At 43.7% G+C, this 27,249-nt stretch overlaps 1 protein-coding gene across 6 annotated transcripts in view; it reads left to right on the forward strand.

The window, feature by feature from the left end:
• Positions 1-27,249, forward strand: part of ATXN1 (ataxin 1) — a 409,623-nt gene that overhangs the window by 220,615 nt on the left and 161,759 nt on the right. For 5 of the 6 annotated variants that reach the window (XM_049716362.1, XM_033434914.2, XM_033434925.2 and 2 more), the window contains one exon: positions 1,104-1,161. The gene's annotated coding sequence lies outside the window, so the exon portion shown is untranslated. Of the gene's footprint in view, positions 1-1,103; positions 1,162-12,059; positions 12,083-27,249 lie in introns of those variants that run through there. The other variant, XM_049716363.1, reaches the window with a different exon arrangement.

The following is a 27,249-nucleotide window of genomic DNA, read 5'->3' on the forward strand; positions in this document are numbered from 1 at the left end:
TCTTGAGTTTAGCCCCTTATGTGCTGCAGATTAAACGGTCCGTGGCTGTCACACTGCCTTATCTCCCTTTGTCTTACAGGCTTCCTCTTCCAGTATGCACATCATCTCGGTTCTTTCCCACACTTTATCTCAGACACTGTGGCTTCCTCACGGGATTACTCCGTCCGCCTGATATGTGGCCCCCGGTGCCTCTCTGCCAGTCCACGTTCCCGTAGGAGCTTGAGTATAGATCCCCTTGGGATCGTGGACTTCAGTGGGGGATGCATGGAGTTGTGGGTGCCCCATTTTGGGAGAAGGCAAAGTGACATGATGGGATGCTCTGGTTACTATGAAGACATCTTCATTTAGCTCCACTGCGGAGGTGCAGACACGACATTTTTAAAGATCCACCTAAAAAATGATTTCCCAGGCACCACAGTATATGTGGCGTATGTATTGTACGGTCAGGCCATCCAAGATGGCTGTTCCCTTGCTCTCTACATCCCGTGCTCGACCAGGCTCGGCTTCACTCACATGACTATCCAATGCTCCTAATTATAGGCCTTAATCAGTAACTGCCTACGTGCTTGCCCCCGCCCTAGCTGCTGGTTTCCCTGGTAACCGATGAGCCCACCTGGCCTCAATTCCCCCTATAAATGGTAGCCTCCCTCTCCGCTGAGGAGCTAGGAGTATCGTCATGTCCTGGTCAGCGTGTGCGGTACGCAGCGGGGGTGTCTCTCCAGGTTCTTTGTGTAGGACCCCCGTGCCCAGGAAGTCAGGTGCCTCTGTCGCCGTCTGTGGGCTCTTCCGTCTGGAGGCTGGGTAAACTACAAGACTTGCAGACCTGCGGCGCCACGGGCGCTCCTTTGTCAAAGGTTCACGCATCTGGAGATAAGAGAACCATGCATGTGATTATTTTCTACATATTAATTGGTCAAAGCTCCGTCTTTAAAATTCAAGTAGTCAGCCAAGCAGTGGGCCGTCCACGTTCGTCAGACATTAATTGTGCACCTAGTAAGTACCAGAGGGCCAGGCGCTGGGGTTCCTTATCTCTCCGGCCTGCATACCTGTGCTGATTTATGGGATGGATTTAATGTTTTATTTTTAATCTCTTTCTCTTCCAGTTTTCCAAAGAAATTAGTCCGTTTTCTGGGTGAAGAAAAACCAATCTGTTTTCACAGGGTGAGTAATCCTTTGACTCCTTTATATATATATTTTTACTCACGTTACTTAGTAAGCACTCATTCTCTGGGAGTTTTCTCCTACCTGGAACCAAGAGACTCTTTGTACTCATTACATTTCCCCTTCCCTTTGGAGGGGAGGGTTTCCCCTGGTGTTTTTCTGCCATTGCTTTTGGCTGTTCACAGGTTTTGTCTCTTCTGAGTTGTTACCACCGTTACTATTACCTTGTTCAGTTTGCAGAGGGGATGAGGTAGGAAGTTTCTTCCCGCCCCCCCCCCACCCCCGCAGTGGCTGATGCACAGAAACAGGGCCGTGGGCAAGGAGAACCCATTCGTTTTGTTCATGTGACATACTGTTTTGTTTTAACACCACGACAGAGAATCATAGGATGTGAGCACTAGATGGGATGTTATAGCTCATCTAGCAAAGAAAGCCCCTATGTCCAGATGGGACAGCTGAGGCCCTGAGGGCTTCCCCCAACCCCGGCATCTGAGCCTAGATTATGAGAGAGGCATTTAACTCTCAGCTTCGTGGGGTCATGGCCTCCCCCATCACAACCCCACACAGAGCTGTCCTTTGAATCCCAGTACCTTCTGGGGATACAGAGTTACAGGCAGTTCCATCCGATGTAATCCTGATAAACTAATGCTAACGTCCCTCTAAGGCAGGTGTCAGGAGTGATGCTTGTTGCTACTTAACTTTCTAATAATCACACTTGGTTACTACCAAGACAGGAGAGGTTGATTGCATGGAGGTACCCAGAACGTTTCCATTTTGGACATCCTCTGAGAGGGCCTATTTTTTGTCTCCTTTGCGCCTTTACCAAACCACCGCATTTGCAATGCCCCGTCACGTGCTGGGACTCGGTGGTCCACCTGCTTTGCAGCTAGACGCCGAGGCGCACCTGCAGGTGCTTGCTGGCCAACTGCAGAGCGGCACACCCCCCACTCAGGGCTGTCTGCACCTGCAGAGCGAGGCTTAGCAGGTTTCTTGCATTGCTGTGCAAATTTGGCCCGCAGTCATAGACTCTCGGAGAAACATTTCTTCACTAAAAAAAAAAAAAAAAACTACGCTTTGTACGTGAGGGCACAGTTGTGGGGTGTTACGGCGAATATACAAATATGGGACCCCAGAAGGTGAACCTACCCGTGGTTCTTTCGAGACGCCTGTGCCAGACCTGGCTCTGGATCATGTTCATTTAGGTTGATGATCCAGGTGCACTTATTTCCAGAACGTTCCATCTCCTCTAGAGATTGGCCCAAGTGTAGTATTGAGAGCCTGTGTCCGTTATTTTATCCCACTTGCCAACTTAATCACTTTACCTTAACAAATGGGGGCTTCTCTTCTGCCCTTACTGGAGTCCCTGTAAAGGAACTTGACTTTCCTGCTTATCAGGGTGCAGAGATAGTCTGCTTTCTACCAACGCACTGTACGGAATTTAGGACATGGATTTCTGATTCGCTGAGAGACTGTCCGCCTGCGTATTACTCTAACATTGATCTCTCCTGTCTCCCCATACTCCGTGTGCATGAATTGTGCATTATTAGAAGTGTGAGTGTGAGTGTTTCCATTTCCTCATCTTATCCAAGAAAAGCCCAGAAGGTTTATCCCCAGAGCACACCAAAGTATAACATGGGACACTGAGGTCTGCTGCTACCTAGGGAATCAAAGGGTCTCTGGAACTAAGATTGTTAAAGACTAAAACAGGACACAGTTCAGGGCCTTAGGAAAGGGGGAATGTGCTAAATTCCTTGCCTATTTTGTGCTATTCTTTAAGGAAAGAATAAACTGGTAGAGAGGGGTGTGAGGTAAGAAATGGTAAAGCGATAAAATAAGTTCCACCTGAACTCACGCCGACCACCTGTGGCAACTTCGGTTTCCTGCTGGGTCGCAGGTAGCTTGAAGTCGACAGTCAGGAGGTATCAAATCATTATCCCAAATACTACAAGCTGTTTGCTTTTACCAGTTGGGGGAAAACTAAACACACACCGAAGCCGTGAGTTTTCAAAAAGCAGCTCAGAGGCTGATCCCCTCATCTTGGGTTTGTACCACACAGGTCCACATGCTGCACGCGGGTCCGCCTTGTAAAAACATGTGTCACTGGGCTCCAGCTCATGGTATATGCGGGGTGGCTGGACCCGGGAACAAGGCTGCTGTTGTTTGCAAGCTCGAACAGTGCTCGGCCTCGATGGTGTCCCTTTAAGGGAAATCTAGGGAAATGCTCTTGCCAGCGCTGGGATTTTATTTGCTAGAGGCCAAGTAGCAATGGCATGTGTTGGTTCCATAGCAACATGTCTCTGCAGCCAGAAAAAATATAATGACTGTGGCAGCCAGTGTATCCCGGGCAGGTTGAGCACAGCCCCGATGCCTCCTTTTATTTTCCACCTTATCCTGGCCCGCCTTTCCCCTCCTGTAGAGAGTGTGGGCTGCTATCTCTGCTATTAACACTTGCCTCCTGTCCCCACCGAGCTGGGGACTCGAGGAGGGAGGCGGTGTCTGTAGTAAAATTCTGCAGGGCCCCGAGTGTGCCAGCAGAGCTGGCAGAGCCTCCCTGCCTCAGCAAAGCCAAGTCGGCGGAGAGTCTGTCCTTTTCATCATCCCTGTGACCAAGCAGCCCTGGCAGGGTGGCTCAGTGGGCAGGGTACTTCCTGTATATTGCGGTCAGCTGCTCCTGGCTGGAAAGGGGGCAGGGAAACAGCGGTGTGAGATCTAGGGAAACAGAGGACCCGTTTAATGTGCTCCACAGGGATTGAGGAGACCCCTCCCGGGGCAGAGTGCAGTGCCGGGCACGGTAGGGCTGCACCCAGAGATCAGTGCACGTGGCACACCTTCTAGGCGCTTCCACCAGAGATGCAGTTTCCAATTGCAGTCTCTCCAGTGTGTGGGGTTGAGGTTTTAACATTTCTCTGATGTTTTCTTTAAAATCCTCCATGAAACCATTATAATCACTCTTGATATCAACAGATGCTTTTTTCCCCCCAAACTCCTGAAACATTTAAAAAATCTTTACCATCTATTTGACATTTGGTTTGTATTTCCTTTTTTAATACATAATGCTTTGTGGGCCTGAACTCTTTCTAGTTAGAGGGTAAGGCCTTCAAGGTCAGGAACCATCTATCTTTCTCTTCATCTGTTTTTTATTTTTTTCTCTAATGCTCAGAACTGAGCGCTGTAGATAGTAACCATACATTAATATTTCTTCATGATAACATTATAGTCTCATCCAGTCTCATAAGGAAGCTTTGAGGCCAGTGTGTAAATATACTAAATTCTTTTAAATTCTTCGGAGAAAAGATAAATTCAAGAAATTCTTTAACTGCTGTGGTTTAAAAAAAAAAAATGTAGATATGAAATCACAAGGTAAGAATATCTAAAGACTTCACATTTCCTCTTCTTTCTCTTTGTGGCTACTGACCATGACCTGTGTACCATAGGGTTTCACAGTGGCACTGAAGTCATCCCTGCCCCCCCCCCGCCGCCTTCTTCTCCCCTAATATTCACTACTTTGGTTGAATTAGCCTTACTATACCTTTTGGGCCAGGCCTCTCAGTCAAACCCCTAGCCATGTCTTTGGAGCTATTAAGTAAGAGATTGGAAGGATTTTTCAATAAGGTGACAGGTTTGATAGATTAGGATAGTAGTTCCTAATTTAGTTTTGAGGTCTGTTGGAGGAGGGAAGGTTTTTATTGTATAAAAGCCTTTATCTTCAAAGGGTACTCTTCCGTTCCCAAGTCCTGAGCCAACTGAGAACCAATACAAGTGTAACCATAAGGCAGATGGAGTCAGGGTGCACCTCGGTGACTGACGACAGTTAACTGAGTTAGAAGTTGTATCTCAGGTTGGGAACCAAAGAGCTTCCCAACTCATTCTCTAGTCTGGGCTTGATCACAGTCTACCCGCAGGAAAGTTTTGGGTCTGCAGGCCACTGTCTGCGTGAAGAAGGAAGGAAAAAGAGACCCCAGTTCTATGCACAGCTCCCCACCCCGTGCTCAACATTTTAACTCTACCCAGTGGTGGATTAACCCTACCCAGTGGAGTTAGTTTCTCAAGGAGAGGCATGGTCCACGCCGGGTTTAGCCTCCAGCCAGCTATCTCACTCCACATCCTTGGGAAAGAAAAAGGATGAAGTAAAAAAAGGCCAGGAGGGCTTTGAGAAAATCCTTCCCATAGAAAATAGAGGAATGGAGTGTGCTGTTGGCCTCGGGCTCTGCTCTCACCTCTCACTCTCCACGCTTTGGTCCCCAGTCTCCCTCTGGCCATCTCACCCACTGGGTTTTCTTCGTAGCTCCTTGGTTCATATATCTGTTTACTGGTTTATTGTTAGTCTCCTCTTTTAGAACGTTAGTGAAAGCAGAAGCCTCATCCGTATCATTGACTGCTGTATTGCAGTACTCGAAGCTATACACACACATAGAAGGCATTTGATTAAACCTTTCAATACATTAAATGTTTTTATGCCTCTTCTCACGTTTAATTGCCTGGATGTCCTTGTGCCCCATCTTGCCTGGCACATACCTATTCATATCATAACACTCAGTTCATCTGTCAGTTCTCATGGAATCTTCCAGTTTCCTTTCTTCCAAGGGGAAGGAGCACCTTTTTGTTTGTAACCAGTTGCCAGGAGTTGTGTGTGCGCGCGCATGTCTGCATCTTCTTTGAGTGTGTACACCTGTGTGTGCTCTCTTTCTGGATATGGTTCTGTAACACTTAAGTTCACTTATTTGTTTATATATTTATCACCTTTACTGGATTGTAAACTCCTTGGGAACTGGGAAACCTTATGTCCCTGTTTCTGTAATACCTGCCATGTAGTAGGTACTCAGTAAATGTAAGTGATATTAGCACTCTTTACCACATGCCAGGTACTGCTGTGTCTTAGTGCTTAAAACAACTTTCTAAGTACTTGCGTGTATTAATGTATGTAATCCTCACAACAACAAGCTTACCAGATACATTTTTTTTTTTTTTTTTTTTTGGTACGCGGGCCTCTCAGTGTCGTGGCCTCTCCCGTTGCGGAGCACAGGCTCCGGACGCATGGGCTCAGTGGCCGTGGCTCATGGGCCTAGCCGCTCCATGGCATGTGGTATCTTCCTGGACCGGGGCACGAACCCGTGTCACCTGCATTGGCAGGCGGACTCTCAACACTGCACTACCAGGGAAACCCCAGATACATTTTTAACTCTCACAGATAAGGAAACTGGGGCATAGAGAGTTGAGGTGACTAGCCTATGGTCTCACAGCTAGTCTGTTTCTATAGCTGTTCCTGTCTGCTGATTCTCAGAAAAGGACCGTATAGACGGACGAATGAATGACTAAATGGGAACCCTAGAAGCCCAGATGCATATCGTTAAACAGGGCCACAGTAAGAAACGATCACCAAGCCAACCTGTGATTAGCCATGGTTGATGTAGGTCCCTGGATGAATCCCTGAAGTTTTATAGTAGCTGTTGTGCTTAATTCCTAATTATCCACACCAGCAGAGTGGTATTAGTTAATGAAAGTAAATAATTGTCATTATATTTGGGGGATTATTAATGGGAAAATTGTTAAATCATCAATTACGAGTTACAGTTGCTCTGTGTAAGGCTCACTGCTAAATTTGGGGAGAAATGGCAGGTCAGAGGAAGTGAGTTGGAGGGTGAAAAGGAGCACCCAGGAGTATAAACTAAGGTTGTCGTGTTTAACAGGCCCTTGCTTACTTGAAGAGGTGCGATGACAGGTAAAGTTAAGGAAATCAAAAGAAGTAAAGGGCAGTCAATATGAGAATCACAAGGCATTATGACACATGATTAATTGCCAAATGGTGATAGTAGAGAAAATGAAAGTCATCGTGTTAGTCAGGATAGGATGGGCCTCATGCTTCAGAGAGTCAATGCTAAACTCTCACTGGCTTAACCAAGTAGAAGTTTCCTTCTCCCTCAGTCAGCATGCGCTGTGAATCTGGTGTCTCTGCAGGACACCGTCCTCCACGCATGGCTCCCCGATGCAGGCTGCATGGATCTTTTCATCCTACCAGCTAGAGACCTCCCTGTAATCACAGGGGGAGAGAGAAAATTTGGAGAATTACACGAGCGATGCAATGCTTCAGAGCTTTGCCCTGGAAAGGGCATGTACCACCTGCTATGTCCTAGACAAGGCATTCAGCCTTTTATACGTAAGCTCCCACCTTTCCAATCCTCAGGTTCCTTTTTGTGTCTCTCCCACCCAGCACACGGTAGGTGCTCCATGAGTATCTGTAGGGTGAAGGAGTGAACGAACGTAGCGATGAATTGTCACTCGTGACTGACTGTGTTTATAACAGGAATGCACGTGACAGCCCCCGAACCCAGACTTGGAAAAACTAAGCCTGGCTTGAAGATGTTGATTAAAATTAAAAGAGCATTATTTAAAAAATAATAACAGAGCTGACATTGATTAGCCACAGTGAGTGGAAGATCATGAAGACATGAACAGATGAAATCCAATCTAGCTGGTGGTTGAGCTCCTGATAAAGCCCAGCCTTTCACGCTTCAGCCCTGTCCCGGCCCTGTCACTGTGTATCCCCTGCGTGAAGTCACAGTTCATGCGTTATCTGGCGCCAGCTGCCCTTCTAGCCTTGTTCCTCCTGAACCAGGTAGAGATTACTGTCCTCATTTTAAAACAAAGAAACTGAATTAAGGAGAGGTTAACCTGTCCAGGATGCTGCCGTGATTCCAGCCCAGGTGTGTTCGACTGCACTGCACCGTCTCTCCCCTGCGTCAGGCTCTCTCGCACGTGCACCTGCTGCCTCCAGTCCTGGAGTCTGGCAGACGGCAGCATCCACCTCCAGATCAATGGAGAAAGGGGGTTCCAGACAGGGGCGAAGCGTGGCTGAGCCCAGCATAGCAGCCGACTGTGAAAAATAAGTTGGAAACTCTGTGTGTGAATCAATATGGAAAGCGGTATGCTCATAGAGAGTGGGGCAGATCGCACTGGAAAGGTAGGGAGGGGTCACAGCACATGTGTCAGACCAAAGAACGGGGCCTCTCAGCCACGTCTCCATGTGTTGTATTTGATCAAGAGAAACCTGAGGGCTTCCCTGGTGGCGCAGTGGTTGAGAGTCTGCCTGCTGATGCAGGGGACATGGGTTCGTGCCCCGGTCTGGGAAGATCCCACATGCCGCAGAGCGGCTGGGCCCGTGAGCCATGGCCGCTGGGCCTGTGCGTCCGGAGGCTGTGCTCTGCAACGGGAGAGGCCCCAACAGTGAGAGGCCCGTGTACCGCAAAAAAAAAAAAAAAAAAGAAACCTGAATGCTGGGAGTCCCAGGGATCACAGCCACTAACAGATTCCTAGAAAATGGGGCTTGTTTCTGGTTTGTGGGGGGTGGTCGGTGGAGATGGAGGGGCCCTGCCTGTCTTTGTTTTAATGTGAGCAGGGCAGTGCTGTGGAGCGGGTCCTGAACTGAGGGTTCGTAATCACTGGAGATCTTTCAGCAAGCTGGTGATGGGACCAGCCTTGTTTCAGTGAGATTAGCTTTACAACTGTGTTCACGGCCCAGGAGATGGTGGGGAGAAAACCAGAGACGGGGGCCCTGGTTGGGAGGTTATTACAGGCAAAAGGAGATAAGACTTTGAAAACTTGGGAGCATTATGAAGGGACAGATGTGGTTGACACTACAAGGAAAAAATTGACCAAAACGGGATGATTGTGTGGATGTAAGAAACAAGGGGGGGAGTTGGAGACTCCTTTTTGAGACTGACTTTTTGAGCCCAGGTGGCTATTGAAGGTGTCCTATGTTATATATTTTTTGAGCTTTTTTTTTTTTTTTTTTTTTTTTTTTTGCGGTACACGGGCCTCTCACTGCTGTGGCCTCTCCCGTTGCGGGGCACAGGCTCCGGACGCGCAGGCTTAGCGGCCATGGCTCACGGGCCCAGCCGCTCGGTGGCATGTGGGATCCTCCCGGACCGGGGCACAAACCCGTGTCCCCTGCATCAGCAGGCGGACTCTCAACCACTGCGCCACCAGGGAAAGCCCTTGAGCTTATTTCAGTAACAGTGTTGTTCTATGAGTTGAGGCTTCTTGGGTAGAATTGGCAGTAGCCTTAGACCAAGATAAGCCCCCTTTGAGTAACTGCGTATCGTCTTAACCCCAACCTTATCTCTTCCTGCCCTGCCCTCCCCAAGGTTTAGGATCAATTCTTAAATCAGCAGCAAAGTCATCAGGCTGCAATTTCATCTCCGTCCTGGCCCTCTAGTGGAGATAATGGCTTAAACGTGGGCCGTTTAAACGTGGAATTAAATGTTGCAGCATCTAGCCCCTGATGAGAGAGGGCTCACCGTCCACGCAGTGAGAACTGTCTTTCTCTCCTGCTGGTTTGCCTCGTTACCAGACTCAAGCTCCCCATGGCTCTGGGAAACACGTGGCAACATTTTGCTGGTTGGTCAAGATTTTGCAAGCTGACAGTTCATGTGAGCTTCACAAGGCCACTGCACATTGCTTTCTTGGTCGTTTTAGTCTGACAGGAGAGTGCCAGTTTTGATAGAAGGGAGAAAGAAGGCTGATGTGACAGAAGGGGAATGTTTTGCATTCCCATTTTACTTTCTGGGACTAGTCGTATCACATTTCATAGGCGCCTGTCTCTAGTGGCAGAGGACAGTCTAATGAGAGAAGCTAAATTGTATGCAGTTCACACACCTCAACTCTTAGCTCCCAAGAACCAGAGTGAGTGCTGAGTCCCTGGGATTCAGGAGTCCATCAGTCCCAGGTCTCTTTTCCTTGAATATAGGCTGGAGTTGGAGAGATGCTAGCAGGGGAGAAGAAAACTCCTAACCTCCTGCCTTTCTTCTTCTCTGCTTTCTGTGTGGGTCTGGGAAGCTGGCATCTCTGGCCAGAGGTGCAGAAAGTGTGATAGAGGAGGAGGGCTTCAGGTCGCCGTCGCTCTCCCTGGAATGCCCTTGGCCCTTCTGACACTGCCCTTGGTGGGTAGACCTTCCCGCTTGCCCTAGTTGGCAAGCGAACTGCTCCTCTCTATGAAAGCTTTGCCCCTTCTCCAATCTGAGCAAGGAATAGGGCCCTGCTTCGAGTGGGAGACACTTGGCATTCCCCATTATTTCAAGCCCTCTTACCAGCCCATAAAATCACCACAATTTGTTAGATTGATTCTTAAGATTCCTTTGAAATAGCAAGATGATCGGAAACCTCCATCATGTTTGGGATGGGGGAGGTTGTACATTTAAACAGAAAGGCTGGACTATTTATAGATCGTGAGGTATTATGTTTCAGGGAGAAGGTGGCAGTAAGCTTTGTTCCCCATCTTGTATAGTTTGAAGAGTAGTTTCTCACTTGTTACGAGAAGACTGTAAACATTTCGAGTCTCCAGTGATATCTATATTCTTTTGATGTACTTTGCAGAGAAACTCAAGCAGGAACAGGCTTCAGAGGAAGCTAACTAAAGCAACTTGGGCTTTTGATCACTTTCCATTAGCATGAACGGTAATCTCTGTCCTGTCGGATTTTGTTTGAAAGGGCGTTTGCTGTTTAATGAAGATAAACACGTTGCTGGGTATTTAATACGTCTTCTCAACTCAGGGACTGAAAAATTCATACGTGAGATTAGCCCTGTTGCCAGAGAGGGGATTTTCAATGTCCCAAACATTTCTCCAGCCATTGGCTGAACTTCTGAAATGTGCCTGTGCTAAAAAGAGCAGATACCGAACAGATATGTCATTTACAAAGCCGCCTTTTTCAATGGTGAGTCCCAGGGGCCTTTCAACCAAGTTGTTGCTATGTAATATTTGGTCAAAGGAAACCTGAGTGTAAGGAGGACACGTGATCACAGCCACTAACAAATTCCTAGAAAGTGATGCTTGTTGTTTGTTGCTGGTTAGATGGTAGGGGCAGGGGGTCTGAGCCGCTTTTCTTGTCACTGTTTTAATGCATATTCTGCTGTTGCTAGTGACTCCGCTCTGACTTGCAGGAGGGAGAGTATAACTGCGCTTCTTGGTGTCTGAAAACCTATGGGGAGAAATCTGAGAAGGCAGGTCGCAGGGCCAGCCATAGACTTTGCTCAGCCCATTCTGTTGCTCTTTGCTTGCTGACATATTGGGAGAAAAAAAAAGGCTTGGGTTCTAAAGTTGATTCTGTCTTAAGAGAAGAGTGCCTTTTAAATGTTTAGAACTTGGAAATGCTGTTTTTAAAATAAATTTAGTATTTGAAAAACAGGTGTCCAAGGAGTACAGATTCCTAATTGAAAGAGAACAGTAAACAAAGCAGTCGCTTCCCTGTTACTGTAAAGTGCTTTCCTTTCCTACAGAGTTGAGGGGCGGATTGGAGATGCGCCTGCGGTCACATGCAGCTGTTTCCAGGTTCTGTGACCGTGGTAGATTCCATGGCTCCACTTCAGAGTCACTTGTGTCTTCTGCAGGAGTTATTTAGGGCCATGCAAACAAGTGGTGCTTTCTGAGGAAGGGGGACAGTGTATTAAAACCCTGTGGTGAAACCTTTCCTATCGGCCTGGGTGGCAGAACTTCTGAGGGTGAGAACATTCCTGTTGCTGTGAGGCTGAGGGGAGGGGGTGCCCCGTGTGTTCTGCTGCCAGCTCACACCTGGCTGCCTCGGGGCATCCTATCCTGTCACTAGACTTCCCCTCGAGTCTGCACAGACATCAGAGGGACCTGGTGAGGAGAAAGATGGGAGCAAGGTCAGAGCCGCACGCTTAGCAGCTCAGGTGCAGGAGGAAGCCAGGCCACCTGGGAGGGTCCTCTGGCAGTGGGTCAGCCACTCGGGCAGCGTGGTGGCCTGAGACTGACCTTCTCACCCCTGCTGATGCCCCACAGAGTCCATCCTGTTTGCTCCAAGCCTCCGCAGCCTCACTTCTCTGTCCCCTGCTCCCTGAAGGCCACTTCTGCAGTGGGTGTATTAACTTGCATTTCTGAGATCATGAGTGAGCAGTTTGGAGAAGAAGGTAGGTGCTCCAGGCTTCTACCCCTAGTCCTGCAATAGACTCGAGCTTATTCACTTAGTGTCTCTTGTGTTACAAGACAAAGGTTAGGGATAAGTCCTATTATGGAATTATTATGTTTGCTGCCTGTCCATTTATGAGGGGGAGTGGAAGATAGAGGCAGGTGCCCTGTAAATTCCCATGCACCGTTTCTCCTGTTTGAACTCAGGATAATTTGATTCGCGTGCGGATGCCCCCTAGTGGCCAGCACGGGGCCCTTGAAGAAGGACGGTCCCAACTGCCACGGCCTCCCATCCCCAAGGAAACGCAACACCCACTTCACAGGAGTTGAGTGTCACGTCAAGTCTGTATTTCCTTACTACGCTTTGTCTACCACGTAGGAAAAAAATCCAAAGCATTGTTACAGAACAGAAAAAGAAGTACTATTGCTCCACTAAAGGAGGAGAACTCTTAGGTCTGTAGCACATCTGTGTTATAAGTCTACTGGATGTGACAGAAGACCCTTTAAAGCTTTGATGTAAATATTTTCACGGCCAACCGATGCACTAAAGGAGAATTATACTATTGGCAATAGTGGGCAAGTCGTCTGCTGGCTTCCTACCCTTAAGTAGGCAAGCTTTATAAAACTTCAGGATTTTCTCAGCCGTTTAGTTGGCCAAGGCAAACTTTGTTTTCCTCACGCAGAAGGTTGATATATATAGTTAACCTTCTGCTTGCTGACTCCAGAGCTTTAATATAGTCTTATATAACGAAAGTTTTATTCACTCGTGATTATCTTTTGAAGGAATTGTGTAAATTCTGTTTCTGATGAATTTTTTTTCTAGTCAGCTCAACCAGTCAAGTATGAAATGAGTGGCTAGTGTGAGCTTGATCAAGTGCATAGGAATCACCTTGGGGTCTTGTTAAAATGCAGCTTCTAACCGTCCAGAGCTGAGGTGAGGCCCGAGATTCCGGATTTCTAAGAAGCTCCCAGGTGATGCCAAAGACCGCACTTAGAGAAACAAAAGAATAGTTGAGTAGCAAGGTGGTAGGTGATGCAGTCTGTGTCCTCCAGAATCTTATGAGCTAAAAAGGGACTTGAAAAAGTATACAAGTAATTAGGGCATAAGACAGAACGTAATGAAATGTACAATGAAAGTAAAAACGTGCTTTAGGGAGTTAGAGGTGGAAATGATCGCTTCTGCTTGGGAAGATCTGGAAAGTTTTCATGGAGAAGGTGATTTTTGAAATTGGAGTTGAGGTTTCGGTTAGTCTGCAGCAGCGGTGGGTAGGGGTGGTGAAGGCAAATGAGTCAAAAAGCATAGATTCTGGAAAATGAAGCGTATGTCCAAGGAACAAGCAGCAGCCCATTTGCCTGGGGTGGGGAAGGTATGAGATACAGTTGGAAAAGTAAGTAGAAGTGATACTATGGACTGTCAGGCAGTGTAGGATGAAAACTCTGGACTAAAATCAAGTAGATTTTAGTTTGTAGATTTTCTGATGAAGCCCATTCTAACTGCTGTGAGGTGATAACTGCATTGTAGTTTTGATTTGCATTTCTCTAATAATTAGTGATGAGCAGCTTTTCATGTGCCTCTTGGCCATCTGTATGTCCTCTTTGGAGAAATGTCTACTTAGGTCTTCTGCCCATTTTTTGATTGGGTTGTTTGTTTTTTTAATATTGAGCTGCATGAGCTGTTTATATATTTTGGAGATTAATCCTTTGTCCGTTGATTTGTTTGCAAATATTTTCTCCCATTCTGAGGGTTGTCTTTTTGTCTTTGTAGTTTGCTTTGCAAAAGCTTCTAAGTTTCATTAGGTCCCATTTGTTTATTTTTGTTTTTATTTCCATTACTCTAGGAGGTGGATCAAAAAAGATCTTGCTGTGATTTATGTCAAAGAGTGTTCTTACTATGCTTTCCTCTAAGAGATTTATAGTGTCTGGCCTTACATTTAGGTCTTTAATCCATTTTGAGTTTATTTTTGTGTATGGTGTTAGGGAGTGTTCTAATTTCATTCTTTTACATGTAGCTGTCCAGTTTTCCCAGCACCACTTATTGAAGAGACTCTCTTTTCTCCGTTCTGTATCCTTGCCTCCTTATAGATTAGTTGACCATAGGTGTGTGGCTTTATCTCTGGGCTTTCTATCCTGTTCCATTGATCTATATTTTTTTGTGCCAGTACCATATCATATTGTCTTGATTACTATAGCTTTGTAGTATACTCTGAAGTCAGAGAGTCTGATTCCTCCAGCTCCGTTTTTTTCCCTCAAGACTGCTTTGGCTATTCGGGGTCTTCTTTTGTGTCTCCATACAAATTTTAAGATTTTTTGTTCTAGTTATGTTTTTAAAAAAAATGCCACTGGTAATTTGATGGGGATTGCATTTAATCTGTAGATTGCTTTGGGTAGTATAGTCATCTTCACAATATTGTTTCTTCCAATCCAGGAACATGGTATGTCTCTCCATCTGTTTGTGTCATCTTTGATTTCTTTCATCAGTGTCTCATAGTTTTCTGAGTACAGGTCTTTTACCTCCTTAGGTAGGTTTATTCCTAGGTTTTTTTTTGCAGTGGTGAATGGGATTGTTTCCTTAATTTCTCTTTCTGATCTTTCATTGTTAGTGTATAGGAATGCAAGAGATTTCTGTGCATTAATTTTGTATCCTGCGACTTTACCAAATTCATTGATTAGCTCTAGTAGTTTTCTGGTGGCATCTTTAGGACTCTCTATATATAGTATCATGTCAACTGCAAAGAGTGACAGTTTTACTTTTTTTTTCAATTTGTATTCCTTTTATTTCTTTTTCTTCTCTGATTGCCATGGCTAGGACTTCCAAAAGTATGTTGAATAGTAGTGGTGAGAGTGGACATCCTTGTTTTGTTCCTGATCTTAGAGGAAATGCTTTCAGTTTCTCATCACTGAGAATGATGTTTGCTGTGGGTTTGTCATATATGGCCTTTATCATGTTGAGGTAGGTTCCCTCTATGCCCACTTTCTGAAGAGTTTTTATCATAAATGGGTGTTGAATTTTGTCAAAAGCTTTTTCTGCATCTATTGCGATGATCATATGGTTTTTATTCTTCAATTTGTTAATATGGTGTATCACATTAATTGATTTGTATATATTGAAGAATCCTTGCATCCCTGGGATAAATCCCATACACCATGGTGTATGATCCTTTTAATGTGTTGTTGGATTCCGTTTGCTAGTATTTTGTTGAGGATTTTTGCATCTATATTCATCAGTGATATTGGTCTATAATTTTCTTCTTTGTAGTATCTTTGTCTAGTTTTGGTATCAGGGTGATGGTGGCCTCCTAGAATGAGTTTGGGAGTGTTCCTTCCTCTGCAATTTTTTGGAAGCTTTTGAGAAGGATGGGTGTCAGCTCTTCTCAAAATGTTTGATAGAATTCACCTGTGAAGCCATCTGGTCCTGGACTTCTGTTTGTTGGAAGATTTTTAATCACAGTTTCAATTTCATTACTTGTGATTGGTCTGTTCATATTGTCTGTTTCTTCCTGGTTCAGTCTTGGAAGGTTATACCTTTCTAAGAATTTGTCCATTTCTTCCAGGTTGTCCATTTTATTGGCACAGAGTGGCTTGTAGTAGTCTCTTAGGATGCTTTGTATTTCTGTGGTGTCCATTGTAACTTCTCCTTGTTCATTTCTAATTTTACTGATTTGAGTCCTCTCCCTCTTTTTCTTGATGAGTCTGGCTAATGGTTTATCAATTTTGTGTATCTTCTCAAAGAACCAGCTTTTAGTTTTATTGATCTTTGCTATTGTTTTCTTTTTTTCTATTTCATTTATTTCTGCTCTGATCTTGATGATTTCTTTCCTTCTGCTAACTCTGGGTTTTGTTTGTTCTTCTTTCTCTAGTTCCTTTAGGTGTAAGGTTAGATTGTTCATTTGAGATTTTTCTTGTTTCTTGAGGTAGGCTTGTATAGCTATAAACTTCCCTCTTAGAACTACTTTTGCTGCATCTCATAGGTTTTGGATCATCGTGTTTTGTTGTAATTTGTCTCTGGGTATAAGTGTTCTCCAGTTTGTGAGTCACCCACCCAGCAGTTATGGGATTTGATTTTATTGTGACTGCGCCCCTCCTACTGCCTCATTGTGGCTTCTCCTTTGTCTTTGGATGTGGGTATGTTTTTTGGTGAGTTCCAGTGTCTTCCTGTCAATGATTGTTCAGCAGTTAGTTGTGATTCTGGTGCTCTTGCAAGAGGCAGTGAGCGCACGTCCTTCTACTCTGCCATCTTGAACGAATCTCCATCCTTGCGCGTCGTCTAAAATAGCTTCTTACCCTGCTTTGCTCTTTTCATAACACTTTTTGCCATCTGACATTATGATTTTTTATTTGTGCCAAGAATGGCAAGTAGGGCCAAGCCTTGCCCTCAAGGAGCTTATAGTCAACTGGAAGAGGTAGACGGTAAATACGTAAACGAATATATATAATGAGAAATGAAGGGAAAATGAGAAAAAATAACAAGGGGGAGGGATGGAGCCACTTTAGCCTGGGTGGGCAGGAAAAGCCTGGCTTAGGAGAGGACATTAACCTGAAGATAGGCAGAGCAACTGTCATATGCAAAAGCCTTGAGATAAGGAGTGCTTGGCACATTCAGAGAACCTGATCTTGAACCCATGTGGCTGAAGACCAGGGTGAGTTAGAGGGCTATGAAGTTAGAGTTGGCAAGCCACAGATAGTGAGGAGTCTTGGAACGGACAAGGAGGTTCGATTCTGTTAAGTACCTGGAAAGTCACGTGAGGGCTTAAACACGCAGGGTGGATTAGAGGATGGCAAGAAAGCAGGGAATGGGGAAGGAAAACCTGTAGTTGGCCTGAGAGGAAGTGATAGTGGTTTGGACTTGAATGGTGGTAGCAACCTCAGAGAGAGGTAGGTGAGTTCAAGACGTCTGTGTTCTCAAGGTCAGCTGTGCAGGACTTGTAGTTTTCTGATGTGGATGAAGGATAGGAACGTGGTCACCAGGATAATTCCTAGGTTTCTGGCTTGAGCAAGTAAGGAAATGAATGTGTCGCTCACAGAGATGGGGAGAACAGGCACAGAACAGAATTTTGAAAATGTTGAGTTTAAGGTGTACATGACATTCTTTTTTCTTTTTTTAATGTGGTGGAATACAGAATTTCCCATTTTAATCATTTTAAGATGTTCAGTTCAGTAGTGTTTAGTATGCACATGTTGTGCCCCCAATCTCCAGAACTCTTTTCATCTTGTAAAACTGAAACTCCACATTCGTTAAATAATAATTTCCCATTCGTCTCCCCCAGCCCTTGGCAAGCACCGTTTAACTTCCTGTCTCTATGAAGTTGACTACTCTCAGTATATCATATAAGTGGATTCTAGATACCATATAAGTATTTGTCCTTTTGGGACTGACTTATTTTACTTAGCACAACTTTCCTAAGGTTCACCCATACTGTAGCGTATGTCAGAATTTCCTTCCTTTTTAAGGCTCAATAATATTCCACTGTATGTATATACATTTTGTTTATTCACACTCAGGTTGCTTTCACCTTTTGGTTTTTGTGAATAATGCTGCTATGAACATGCGTGTACAAATATCTGTTCAAGTTCCTGCTTTCAATTCACATTCCTACCAGCAGTGCACAAAGGTTCCACTTTCTCTACATCCTTGCCAGTGCTTCTTTTCTGTGTTTTTGATAGTAGCTATCTTAAGGGGTGTGAGGTGGTGAGACATTTATTTTTTTCGTAGATATTTCAGGTAAGGTGTTCTGTCTTCAGATCTACAGATCAAGAAGAGGTTTGGGTGTGAGATACATGTTCAAGTTTAAGCTATCATCCATCCTTTCAGTGAGGGTTTTTTTTTTGCCAATTTGACTGTAAACATTTTTTTTAATATATTTATTTTTGGCTGCATTGGGTCTTTGTTGCTGTGTGGGCTTCTCATTGTGGTGGCTTCTCTTGTTGTGGAGCATGGGCTCTAGGCACGCAGGCTTTGGTAGTTGTGGCTCACTGGCTTCAGTAGTTGTGGCTCGCTGGCTCTAGAGCACAGGCTCAGTAGTTCTGGCACTACGGGCTGAGTTGCTCCACAGCATGTGGGATCTTCCCATATCAGGAATCGAACCCATGTCCCCTGCATTGGCAGGCGGATTCTTAATCACTGCACCACCAGGGAAGCCCGACTGTAAACATTTTAAGAAGTTAGAGATTCAGCTCAAAGAATCAGATTTATACTTAAACTATTTAGCCTCACAAGCATTTTTTTTTTTTTTTTTTAATTTTTGGCTGTGTCGGGTCTTTGTTGCTGCGCGTGGGCTTTCTCTAGTTGCAGCGAGCTGGGGCTACTCTTTGTTGCAGTGTGCGGGCTTCTCATTGTGGTGGCTTCTCGTTGCAGAACACGGGCTCTAGGTGCATGGGCTTCAGTAGTTGTGGCTCACAGGCTCTAGAGCGCAGGCTCAGTACGTGTGGCGCACGGGCTTAGTTGCTCCGCGGCATGTGGTATCTTCCCGGACCAGGGCTTGAACCTGTGTCCCCTGCATTGGCAGGTGGATTCTTAACCACTGCGCCACCAGGGAAGCCCACAAGCATGTTTTGAAGTCATAGTAGATTAACTTAAAAACATTCCTTTTTTTTCTACTTTCATATTAGTTTTGTAAACAAAAATAATTTGTTTACAACTTCATAGTGCTAGTATCTTTGTCATCTTTTGAACCACTTTATAAGTCATCTGATATAGCATTCCAGGGCAGATTATCTTGACTTCCATCTAAGTCATTTGAGATACAAATATGTTTTGAATCTGTGTGTGATGCTGTCACCAAGAATTTTATCCCAAGCCACAAGTACCCATGTCTATATCTATTGATTACATTTTAAATACCTTTCCAGCCAAAACAAATCACATAGCCAAGCTCAGTTTATGTGAACATGGACAAGGAGGCATGATATATTGGGGACCATTACTATAACAATATGGGTACCAAACAATATTGAGAGAATTTTTTTCTATCCTTCCAGTGAGTATGTATTTACAAACTATACAGCATAGCCACTTACTGTGTTGCTTTAGAAAGCAGTCTTTAAAATCCTTTTTTATTTATGTGACATTCATTCTTTTCAACTGTAAAGTCATACTCCCAAGAATAATTACTAGCTAAATCTCTTTTCTTCCTTGAAAAGAAAAAAACAGCAGTGCTGCTAGGTGACTCTGTAAGCATGCAAAACTAGAACTCAATCTTTTCTGAGGGATACATTTGTGAAGAACCTTCCCTTCGCCTTATACTCAGGCATACATTGTAAATTATAAACTTGGCTTTGGAGACTTCAGTGTAAGGAAGTTTCCATACAGTGAAAGTCCTTAAACACTAAGTAGTGATTGAGCCCATTTCCCATAAAGGTTTGCTAAGAAAAATACTTGTCCTGCCTGTTTGAAGTTCAGTCTTTCCTAGAGGCATGAGAAACCATTCAGGGTTCATTCTGACTTTGCAAAGCGGACCCATCTGTCCATCCATTTATTCTTCATGAATTTCAGGCACCTTCTACAGTTTAGAGAATTTCTAAGCATAATGTAATAGAAAAGCTTTATTTTTATCAGTTTGGGCAAGAAAGGGAGGAATAGCGACAAATATTTAAACCAGAAAGATTTGTATCGCTGTTACCTCAAAAACTGGACAAATCCGTATTGAAAGTTCTTAACCAAATCTCATAGATTTGATTTAGGAATTCCATTATATTTTAAGACTCGAAGCATGATGATCTGTTTCTGCAGTGATAATTTGGGTAAGGAAGAGAGGGTTCGAAAGAAGCAGCCTTAATATATAATATGGGAGGAATATATGTATTTGGTCGCCAGCTGGTCATTTGTCTACCCATCCATCCATCGTTTAATTTATTTTTACCATTATCAACTTAATACAGTGTTATCAGTAATCACAAGCACGCCCTTTACTCTCTTAGCATAGAAGAGAATTAGGTAAAAATAAGTACTGCAAAAATATTTTTCCTCTTACCTTTAAGTTACAAGCTTTGCATCCTAATTAGGCCCACTGGGCAGAGTTCATCACTTTGACTTCCCTAAAACAAATACTAATACTGTTCATTTCACATCTTTGACCTGGGAATTGCAAAGTGATTTACCAACCGTACCTCATCCATCCTCCTAACACTTCTGAAGGAGACATCAGAATTCTTGAACTCAGCATAAAAATAGGTTCTTTGTTTTCCAGAGAATCTAAATGGTTTGCTACCATTAAATAAGAAGTGAGGAGAAGAATTAAAGCTAAAATTGTCCTTTTCTAAACTACTGCTTGGTGACCTGACCTACAGAAAATGTCTTATTTTCTGGAAATTAAAAAAGGGGGAGGGGGTGGGCAAGCATCAGCTTTGCTCATGTAAAAGTATTAAATAAGACCATACTAGAGAAAAATCATTAGACCCTCCAAATGACCATTTTCCTTAAAACACTTTCTTCATTGGATTCGGTTCTTAATAAAATGATGAACTTGAAAACGGTACAGCCTGCTTGCTGTCGCCCAAAGGATGAATCACAGCATGTGAACAAAGGAAAACGAATCACCTTTAAAAGGTCCAACCTCTCTGTTACCCTGGTAATAGTTCTCCTTTTTCCAGGGCTTCCAATGGTCTTCCATTCCTGTGTAACTCAGTTTATAATAAACCCTGATGCCAAGATTTTTCGGTCAGTTCCCTGCCCAAACCACGATCCTCTCAGCCTGGGAGTAGGCACTGTCCCGCAGATGAAGTGAAAAGGAGAATCACAAAAAGAGGATTATTTCTTCTGGGAGGAAAAGGGATAGTGTACTGCTCATTGTGACATTGTTCACAGTGCCTGGGTCTGTGGAGGCTTTTATGAGAAAGCAGAGATTTTTATAATTCACTTAGTCTGGCAAGTGAAGTAACAATAAAATTCCTTAAATGTCTAGAAGATAGAAGCACAGCAGTTTGTTCTCACTCATCTGAAGTTATCACCGAGACCCTCATTTGCCTTCTCCCTGACCGTGCTTTTGGAATGAGGGCCTCGTGACAGTGCACACGGGTTGGTTATAGTACAAAATTTCAGGAAATTTAAATACACTGTAGACAGTCAGCTGCAGTTTCGTTAAGGAACAAAGCCTACTTTTTCAGCACATCTGTCTTGTGTTCATATTAAATGCCACCCTCCCCCCTTTTTATGCAAGGGGAAATCTCCAGATCTCATTGCTGTGGCTAACTTCCTAGTAGGCTGCTGGTGCCCTTATTCCTTCCTGTGAAGCCCACAGGTGTTCTTTACCTTATTAACTTTAAGATTTGGGATGTCCAGCCTACCCTAATGATAGAAGCTCAAAAACAGGACTGATACCAGCATCCTAGGCACACCTGATAGGGACCTTTTCCATGCTGTTTACTTATTTCTTGGTTAAACTGGTTAAACTTGGTACATGGTAGGCATACTGATGAGTCAAGGTTGACATGTGGGTTGCGATGTGCTTGTTGCCTTCTTTCAATCAGGGCCGGTTGCCCACCTCATGTGTATCTAGATATCCAAGCTGATCGCAGCCGAGAGGGAGAGCTTTAGATTGTGTCTGGCTGAGTTTTGGCCCCTTGCTCAGTGATCTAGGCTCCCCAGAGGGTGTATGTAGTTAGCTGATATGAAGTGGAAGGTAGTATCTGTGATCCAAGTCGGAAAATAGAACGAGAGCTACAAAAGTGGAAGCAGGGGAGCTGAACACAGGAAGAGGTGGGCTCTTCCCTTCAACTGGCCCCAGCCAGCCGTGCAGAGTGGGTGGTATCTCAGCTCTTCCCCTTGAGGACTCTTGGCGAAGCCAGAGAAGTATTGAATGTTGGTGCAGGAAGGAGGTCAGGAATAGCTTAACCCTGTTTGAATGTTAATTTGCCCTGTGTAATTTACACACGGTGAACCTGAGGCCTGAGCAGTGGAGACTTTTAGGGGGTAGCAGTTAGCATGGGATCCCAGCCTGGCGTCCGGGTCACCTGCTGGCCTCTACCAGCCACCAGAATGACTTGTCACCCTTTTTAAGTCCTTCTACTCTGCTTTGCTTCAGAGTCCTCTAAGTGTAAGATCAAAAATGTGATCATGAGACGCAAACATTTTAAACTAGAAATCTAACTGTACAAATACAAAATATATACCGGCTTTCTCTGATTTCTTATCCACTGATGATAAGGTGCTCCATAGATTTAATGATTAGTTTCCTGGGGGAATGAAAGACATGCTCTCACTTTTTTTATGTGCTCATGATATATAAAACCAGTCCTAAGTTCAGAAATGTTAAAATATGGAACATGAAATCATCCGGATATCACATATAAGCTATGTGTATTAGGTATAGGCTCTTTGACACACATGCATCTGTTTCTTAAAGGCATGCATTCCGTGGAGCCCCAAAGAGTCCTGGGGTGAAAGCTGACTCCTAACAGTTCCTGTTAATAGGGATCAGCGAGGGCTTAAGAGAAAAATCCAGAAAACTCATTTCTAGCAACCTAAACTGCTAGCTAGTAGCTAGGAAGTTTCACTGACCATATGTCTTGACCACATTTCGCACTAAGGGAGGTCCCAAGTGTGGATGAAAAGGCGTGAGATGATATACAGCAGGTGGGGTAAAGGGGAAGTGAAGAAGTTGGCGTGAATGTACTTAATGCCACTGAACTGTACGCTTAAAAAAGGTTAAGATGGTACAATTTATGCTCTGTGTATTTTGCCATAATTTGTAAAGTATGTACCTATATATGTCTATGTATACTTATATAAATGTTTTCCACGGGTTGGATGAAAATGGTTCAACCCATGTCACTCATCCATCCATCCATCCATCTTCATTCATTCACTCAACAAACATTTATTAAGCCCCTACTAAGTGCTAATACCTGTGCTAAATTGTATTGTACAATTGAAAATACAATATACTCTCTGTCCTTGACTTATTTACAAGTTAGTGTACATGAATGCCACATGAACAATAACTACCACCCATCATGGTGAGGCAAAAATGAATTCATATATGGACTTAAGACAGTACCCAGCTATGCAGAGTTGTGGTGTCTTGGCACTTGTCATGTAGGTGAAGGACATGAAGGGCTCACGTGCTGAGGGACAGCTTGGATAAAGCATGGGGAACAAACAGGTGGTGCATAATGCATGCAGTGAACAGTTGGCACTCCATTATTGATGACTTAACGATGTGTCGTGGCTGGTGGAGTGGTGAGCTCATAACGCTGTGAAATAAAGGAGTGAAGGTGCAGAGGGTACCGTATGCCATGTTAAGGACTTCAGACTCCCCAGACCAGTGGCCTAAGGATTTCTCAAAGCCTCCCAGATGCCTCCAGAAGTCTTTGGTGGTGATGCAGGGCAGGTAGCAGGTGGAGAAACCAATAGGTCAATGTGAATAGTCTGTTGTATTTAGTTTATGTATTAGGTTTCCATTGATATATAAGATTTCATTTGAAGGCACTGTTCTGACTTAAAAAAACACATTTGAAAATCACTGGTGATGAAGAATCACCAAAAATTATTAGAGTTGGTAACAATTATTTTATGTTTTAAAAAGCAGTATTCAGAGAGATGAACATGTTTTCTCCATTTCTGAACCTCACCTAGCAGCACTTTGCACATCATAAATATTCAATAAAATGTTCAGTGGGAATATTTTAGGGATATGACTTGTGTACTGTTGCCATAAGGGTGAATTTAAATAACATATTGCCCAGTAACTCAAAAGGAATTTGTAGAAATATAAACTCACTTTCCTCTCATTCTCTTTTCCTCATGTAAAATTGTACTGCGATCATTTTTTTTTTGGGTTTCCTGTCTGTTGTTGAGACATTAGCTTTTATAGTTTGATACCTTGGACCTGGTTGACAATTTGATTCTGTATGTGGGATTGCACTTGGTGGAAAATAATAGTTAATTGTATTTTTTAATGCTTACAGTGATATTCTGGGCAAGTTCTGTTTCTTTCTGGACGGAAGCCAGAATCCTACTGTTTTTCAATTTGTTTAAATGCAGCAGCTTATACAACATATGTACGTGTTCAGTGGAAGATAAAGGATATCATTATTTTTAGCCTATTACAAAGAAAACCACATTTTTCTCTTAAATCTCTTGATAAAAAGTAATTTGAACACAATTTCTGCACAAGTCATTTTCAAGAGATTGGCTGTCAAGTGTATTTTTTTAAAGTAGCACTCTCGTAAGAGCCAATGAGACTGTGCAAATTTAGACATATTCTAAGCCTGGGATATGGTTGAAGATGTCAGTTTTTAAACAGCACTTTGAGAAGTAGTTAGCTTAAAAGTATAGCAATTCAGGGCACACAGAGAATGATTTTGAAGAGTAAAGTCTTGATACACTGGAAAGAAAGTTGACAGATTCACTACAATTAAGAGACAAGCAGCTACAACTCCCACTTGTGAAAACTTTTCTCATCAAACCAACTTCTGACACTGGCCTAAGAAAACCTCCAGCAAATTCTTACTCCTTTCCAGCTCCCAATCTGTTGTATAGAAATTCTCCCAGTTTCCTTACATAGTAATACACAGATACAGAATTAAAGCATTGCAGCCCACTGCCCCTAGTCTTTCAGATCTATGCAAAATGACCAGACTGAAATCTGTTTTCCTACAGGCCTGGTATGTGTGTGTGTATGTGTGTAGTTGCACACACATTCATGTATGGACCCACACATTTGTTTGAGCGCAACAATTAGAAAGAGGAGGGAAAAGTGACTTGAAATTCACTTCCCAGCTTCTCCTACCATAACCAATATGTTTTATCAATTCTTTTTTCTACTTTCTACTATGGTGGAAAGGCTTGTGAATGTGTCCCATGCTTTGACAGGCAGGATGATATCATGTGGAGGTTGTGTCTTCTCTACTCTAAGAATAGGAATATTTAAGTATGGGCATTTTTGCCTGATATCCTTGGGTCTTTCTGTTTCCCACTGATTGAGCTTGGTAATCAGATTTAGGCATGAGACTAAATTCACAAGTGAACGAAGTGTTAGTTTCCTCTGTGTTCGTTGCTTTTGTACCACAATAAAGGTGTTTCATGGCCTGTTGCCAGTCTTATCCCATACTGGAGAGAATTACTGTTGTCCCACCATCTCTGAAAACCCTACCCAGCTACAGTTTTGGAATCATGTCATACCTTCCTGAATTTGGGTGTACCCCGAGGCCCACTTCCCTTGTATGGAGACGCTTACACTCATTCACACACCCACGTACATGCAACAGAGAGAAAGAACAGTGAATAGCAGGGACAGTGCCCACCGTTCTTTTCTGTATGTATTCCCGAGCCCCATCTTGCAAAATGGGTGCTGGACGGAAGATGTACAGTTGCTGTTTCCCCCATGGGCCCCAGTACCAAATTATATGACCACATTCATAACTTTTGGCCCCTTTAAAATTACTGAGAGAGACAGCATAAATGATAGACTTTGGGGTTGGAAGAATTGCGCTGAAAATCCCTTCCCTGCCACTTCGAATGCTGTGATCTGGGGCTGCTGCTTAATCTGTCAGAGTGTGATTCCTCAGCAGTCATTGATAATAATAATAATAATAAAAATCTCCTGGGCTTCCCTGGTGGCGCAGTGGTTGAGAGTCCGCCTGCCGATGCAGGGGACAGGGGTTCGTGCCCCGGTCCGGGAAGATCCCACATGCCGCAGAGCGGCTGGGCCCGTGAGCCATGGCCGCTGAGCCTGCGCGTCCGGAGCCTGTGCTCCGCAACGGGAGAGGCCACAATAGTGAGAGGCCTGCGTACCGCAAAAAAAAAAAACAAAAAACAAAACTCCTTTCCCACGGTTTTGGGGAAGATTAAATGAGAACGACTATAGAGAACTGTTTTTGTTAGTTTTAATCTGAAATTGTAAAACTTAAAAAAAAAAAAATGGATGAGTGTACATTCCTAACTGCCTGCGAGCAGTGGCAGGAAGGAGCTGACTTTTGAGACCTGGAGGAGTAAGTAGCGACCTCAGATGCCTGACTGCAGGGCGCTGGCTCTCCCCCCTCGCCTGCATATCAGAATCCTGTTGCCTGGGCTGCACCCCAGACCAATGAAGTGAGGAGCTCTGCTGGTGGATCCCAGGCAGCAGTATTTTTAGAGCTTCCCAGGTGATCTCAATGTGCAGCCAAGTTTGAGACATGATGATTTAGAGGGATTTGAAAGTCTCCAGTTCTTCTGCTGGCTGACTGGATGATACCTAGAATTCTACAACCTATACTTTATTCTTTCTTTTTGCTTAAAACAAGGACTTAAACATCATGCTAGAAGAATATTATACCTGACTTACGGTGAGTTAGATTACTAAATTCTCTGCAAAGAGCCAATATTAATAAGCAGGTATTGGGGTGGGAACAAGAACAGAGGTCTCTAGAAAGCTGAGGACAGGAGCAGCTCACTAGAGCAGAAGAAACATGGCAACAAATGGAATGAAAATAATGGAAATCCCAGCAATTTCAAGCTACTTGTTGCTTTTGGAAATTAGTCCTTGCAAAAGCACCACCAAGAGCTTGTTGACTACCCCTAAAGCTCAGGATTATGGCCCTGGTGAGTCAAGGTTCTTGAAGACTTGCTACATTCTCAAAATGTGGGATGAGGAAAACAAGTTTATTCACTTGTGTTCACTGTAACCAAAAGTCAGTTAAGTAAATTTGCAAAATGATACATATTTTTGGAAGAAAAAAAAACTTTTTAAAAAAGAATGAACTAAAATCACTCCATATTCAAATCTCTGTGACCTCTATTCAACAAGTGGTGCTGGGACAGCTGGAAAAGACACATGGGACACATACAAAAGAATGAAGTTAGACCCTTCACACCATATGCAAAAAATTAGCTCTAACATTTAGGTTGTTAATCCATTTAAACTATATAACTGTTAGAATAAAACATAGGAATAGATCTTCATGACATTGGATTTGACAATGGATTCTTAGATATGATGCTAAAAGCACAAGTAACATAAGAAAGTAAATTGGACTTCATCAAAATTAAAAAAAAAACTTGTGAATCAAAGGGCACTGTCAAGAAAGTCAAAAGACCACCCACAAATGGGAGAAAATATTTGCAAATCATGTATCTGATAAAGAGTCTAGTTTCTGGAATATGTAGACCTCGTAGAACTGCACAGCCAAAAGACAACTCAATTTTTAAATGGACAAAGGACTTGAATAGACACTTCTCCAAAAAAGATGTACCAAT

Source organism: Orcinus orca, chromosome 10, assembly GCF_937001465.1.
Source record: "Orcinus orca chromosome 10, mOrcOrc1.1, whole genome shotgun sequence".
Taxonomy (NCBI): domain Eukaryota; kingdom Metazoa; phylum Chordata; class Mammalia; order Artiodactyla; family Delphinidae; genus Orcinus; species Orcinus orca.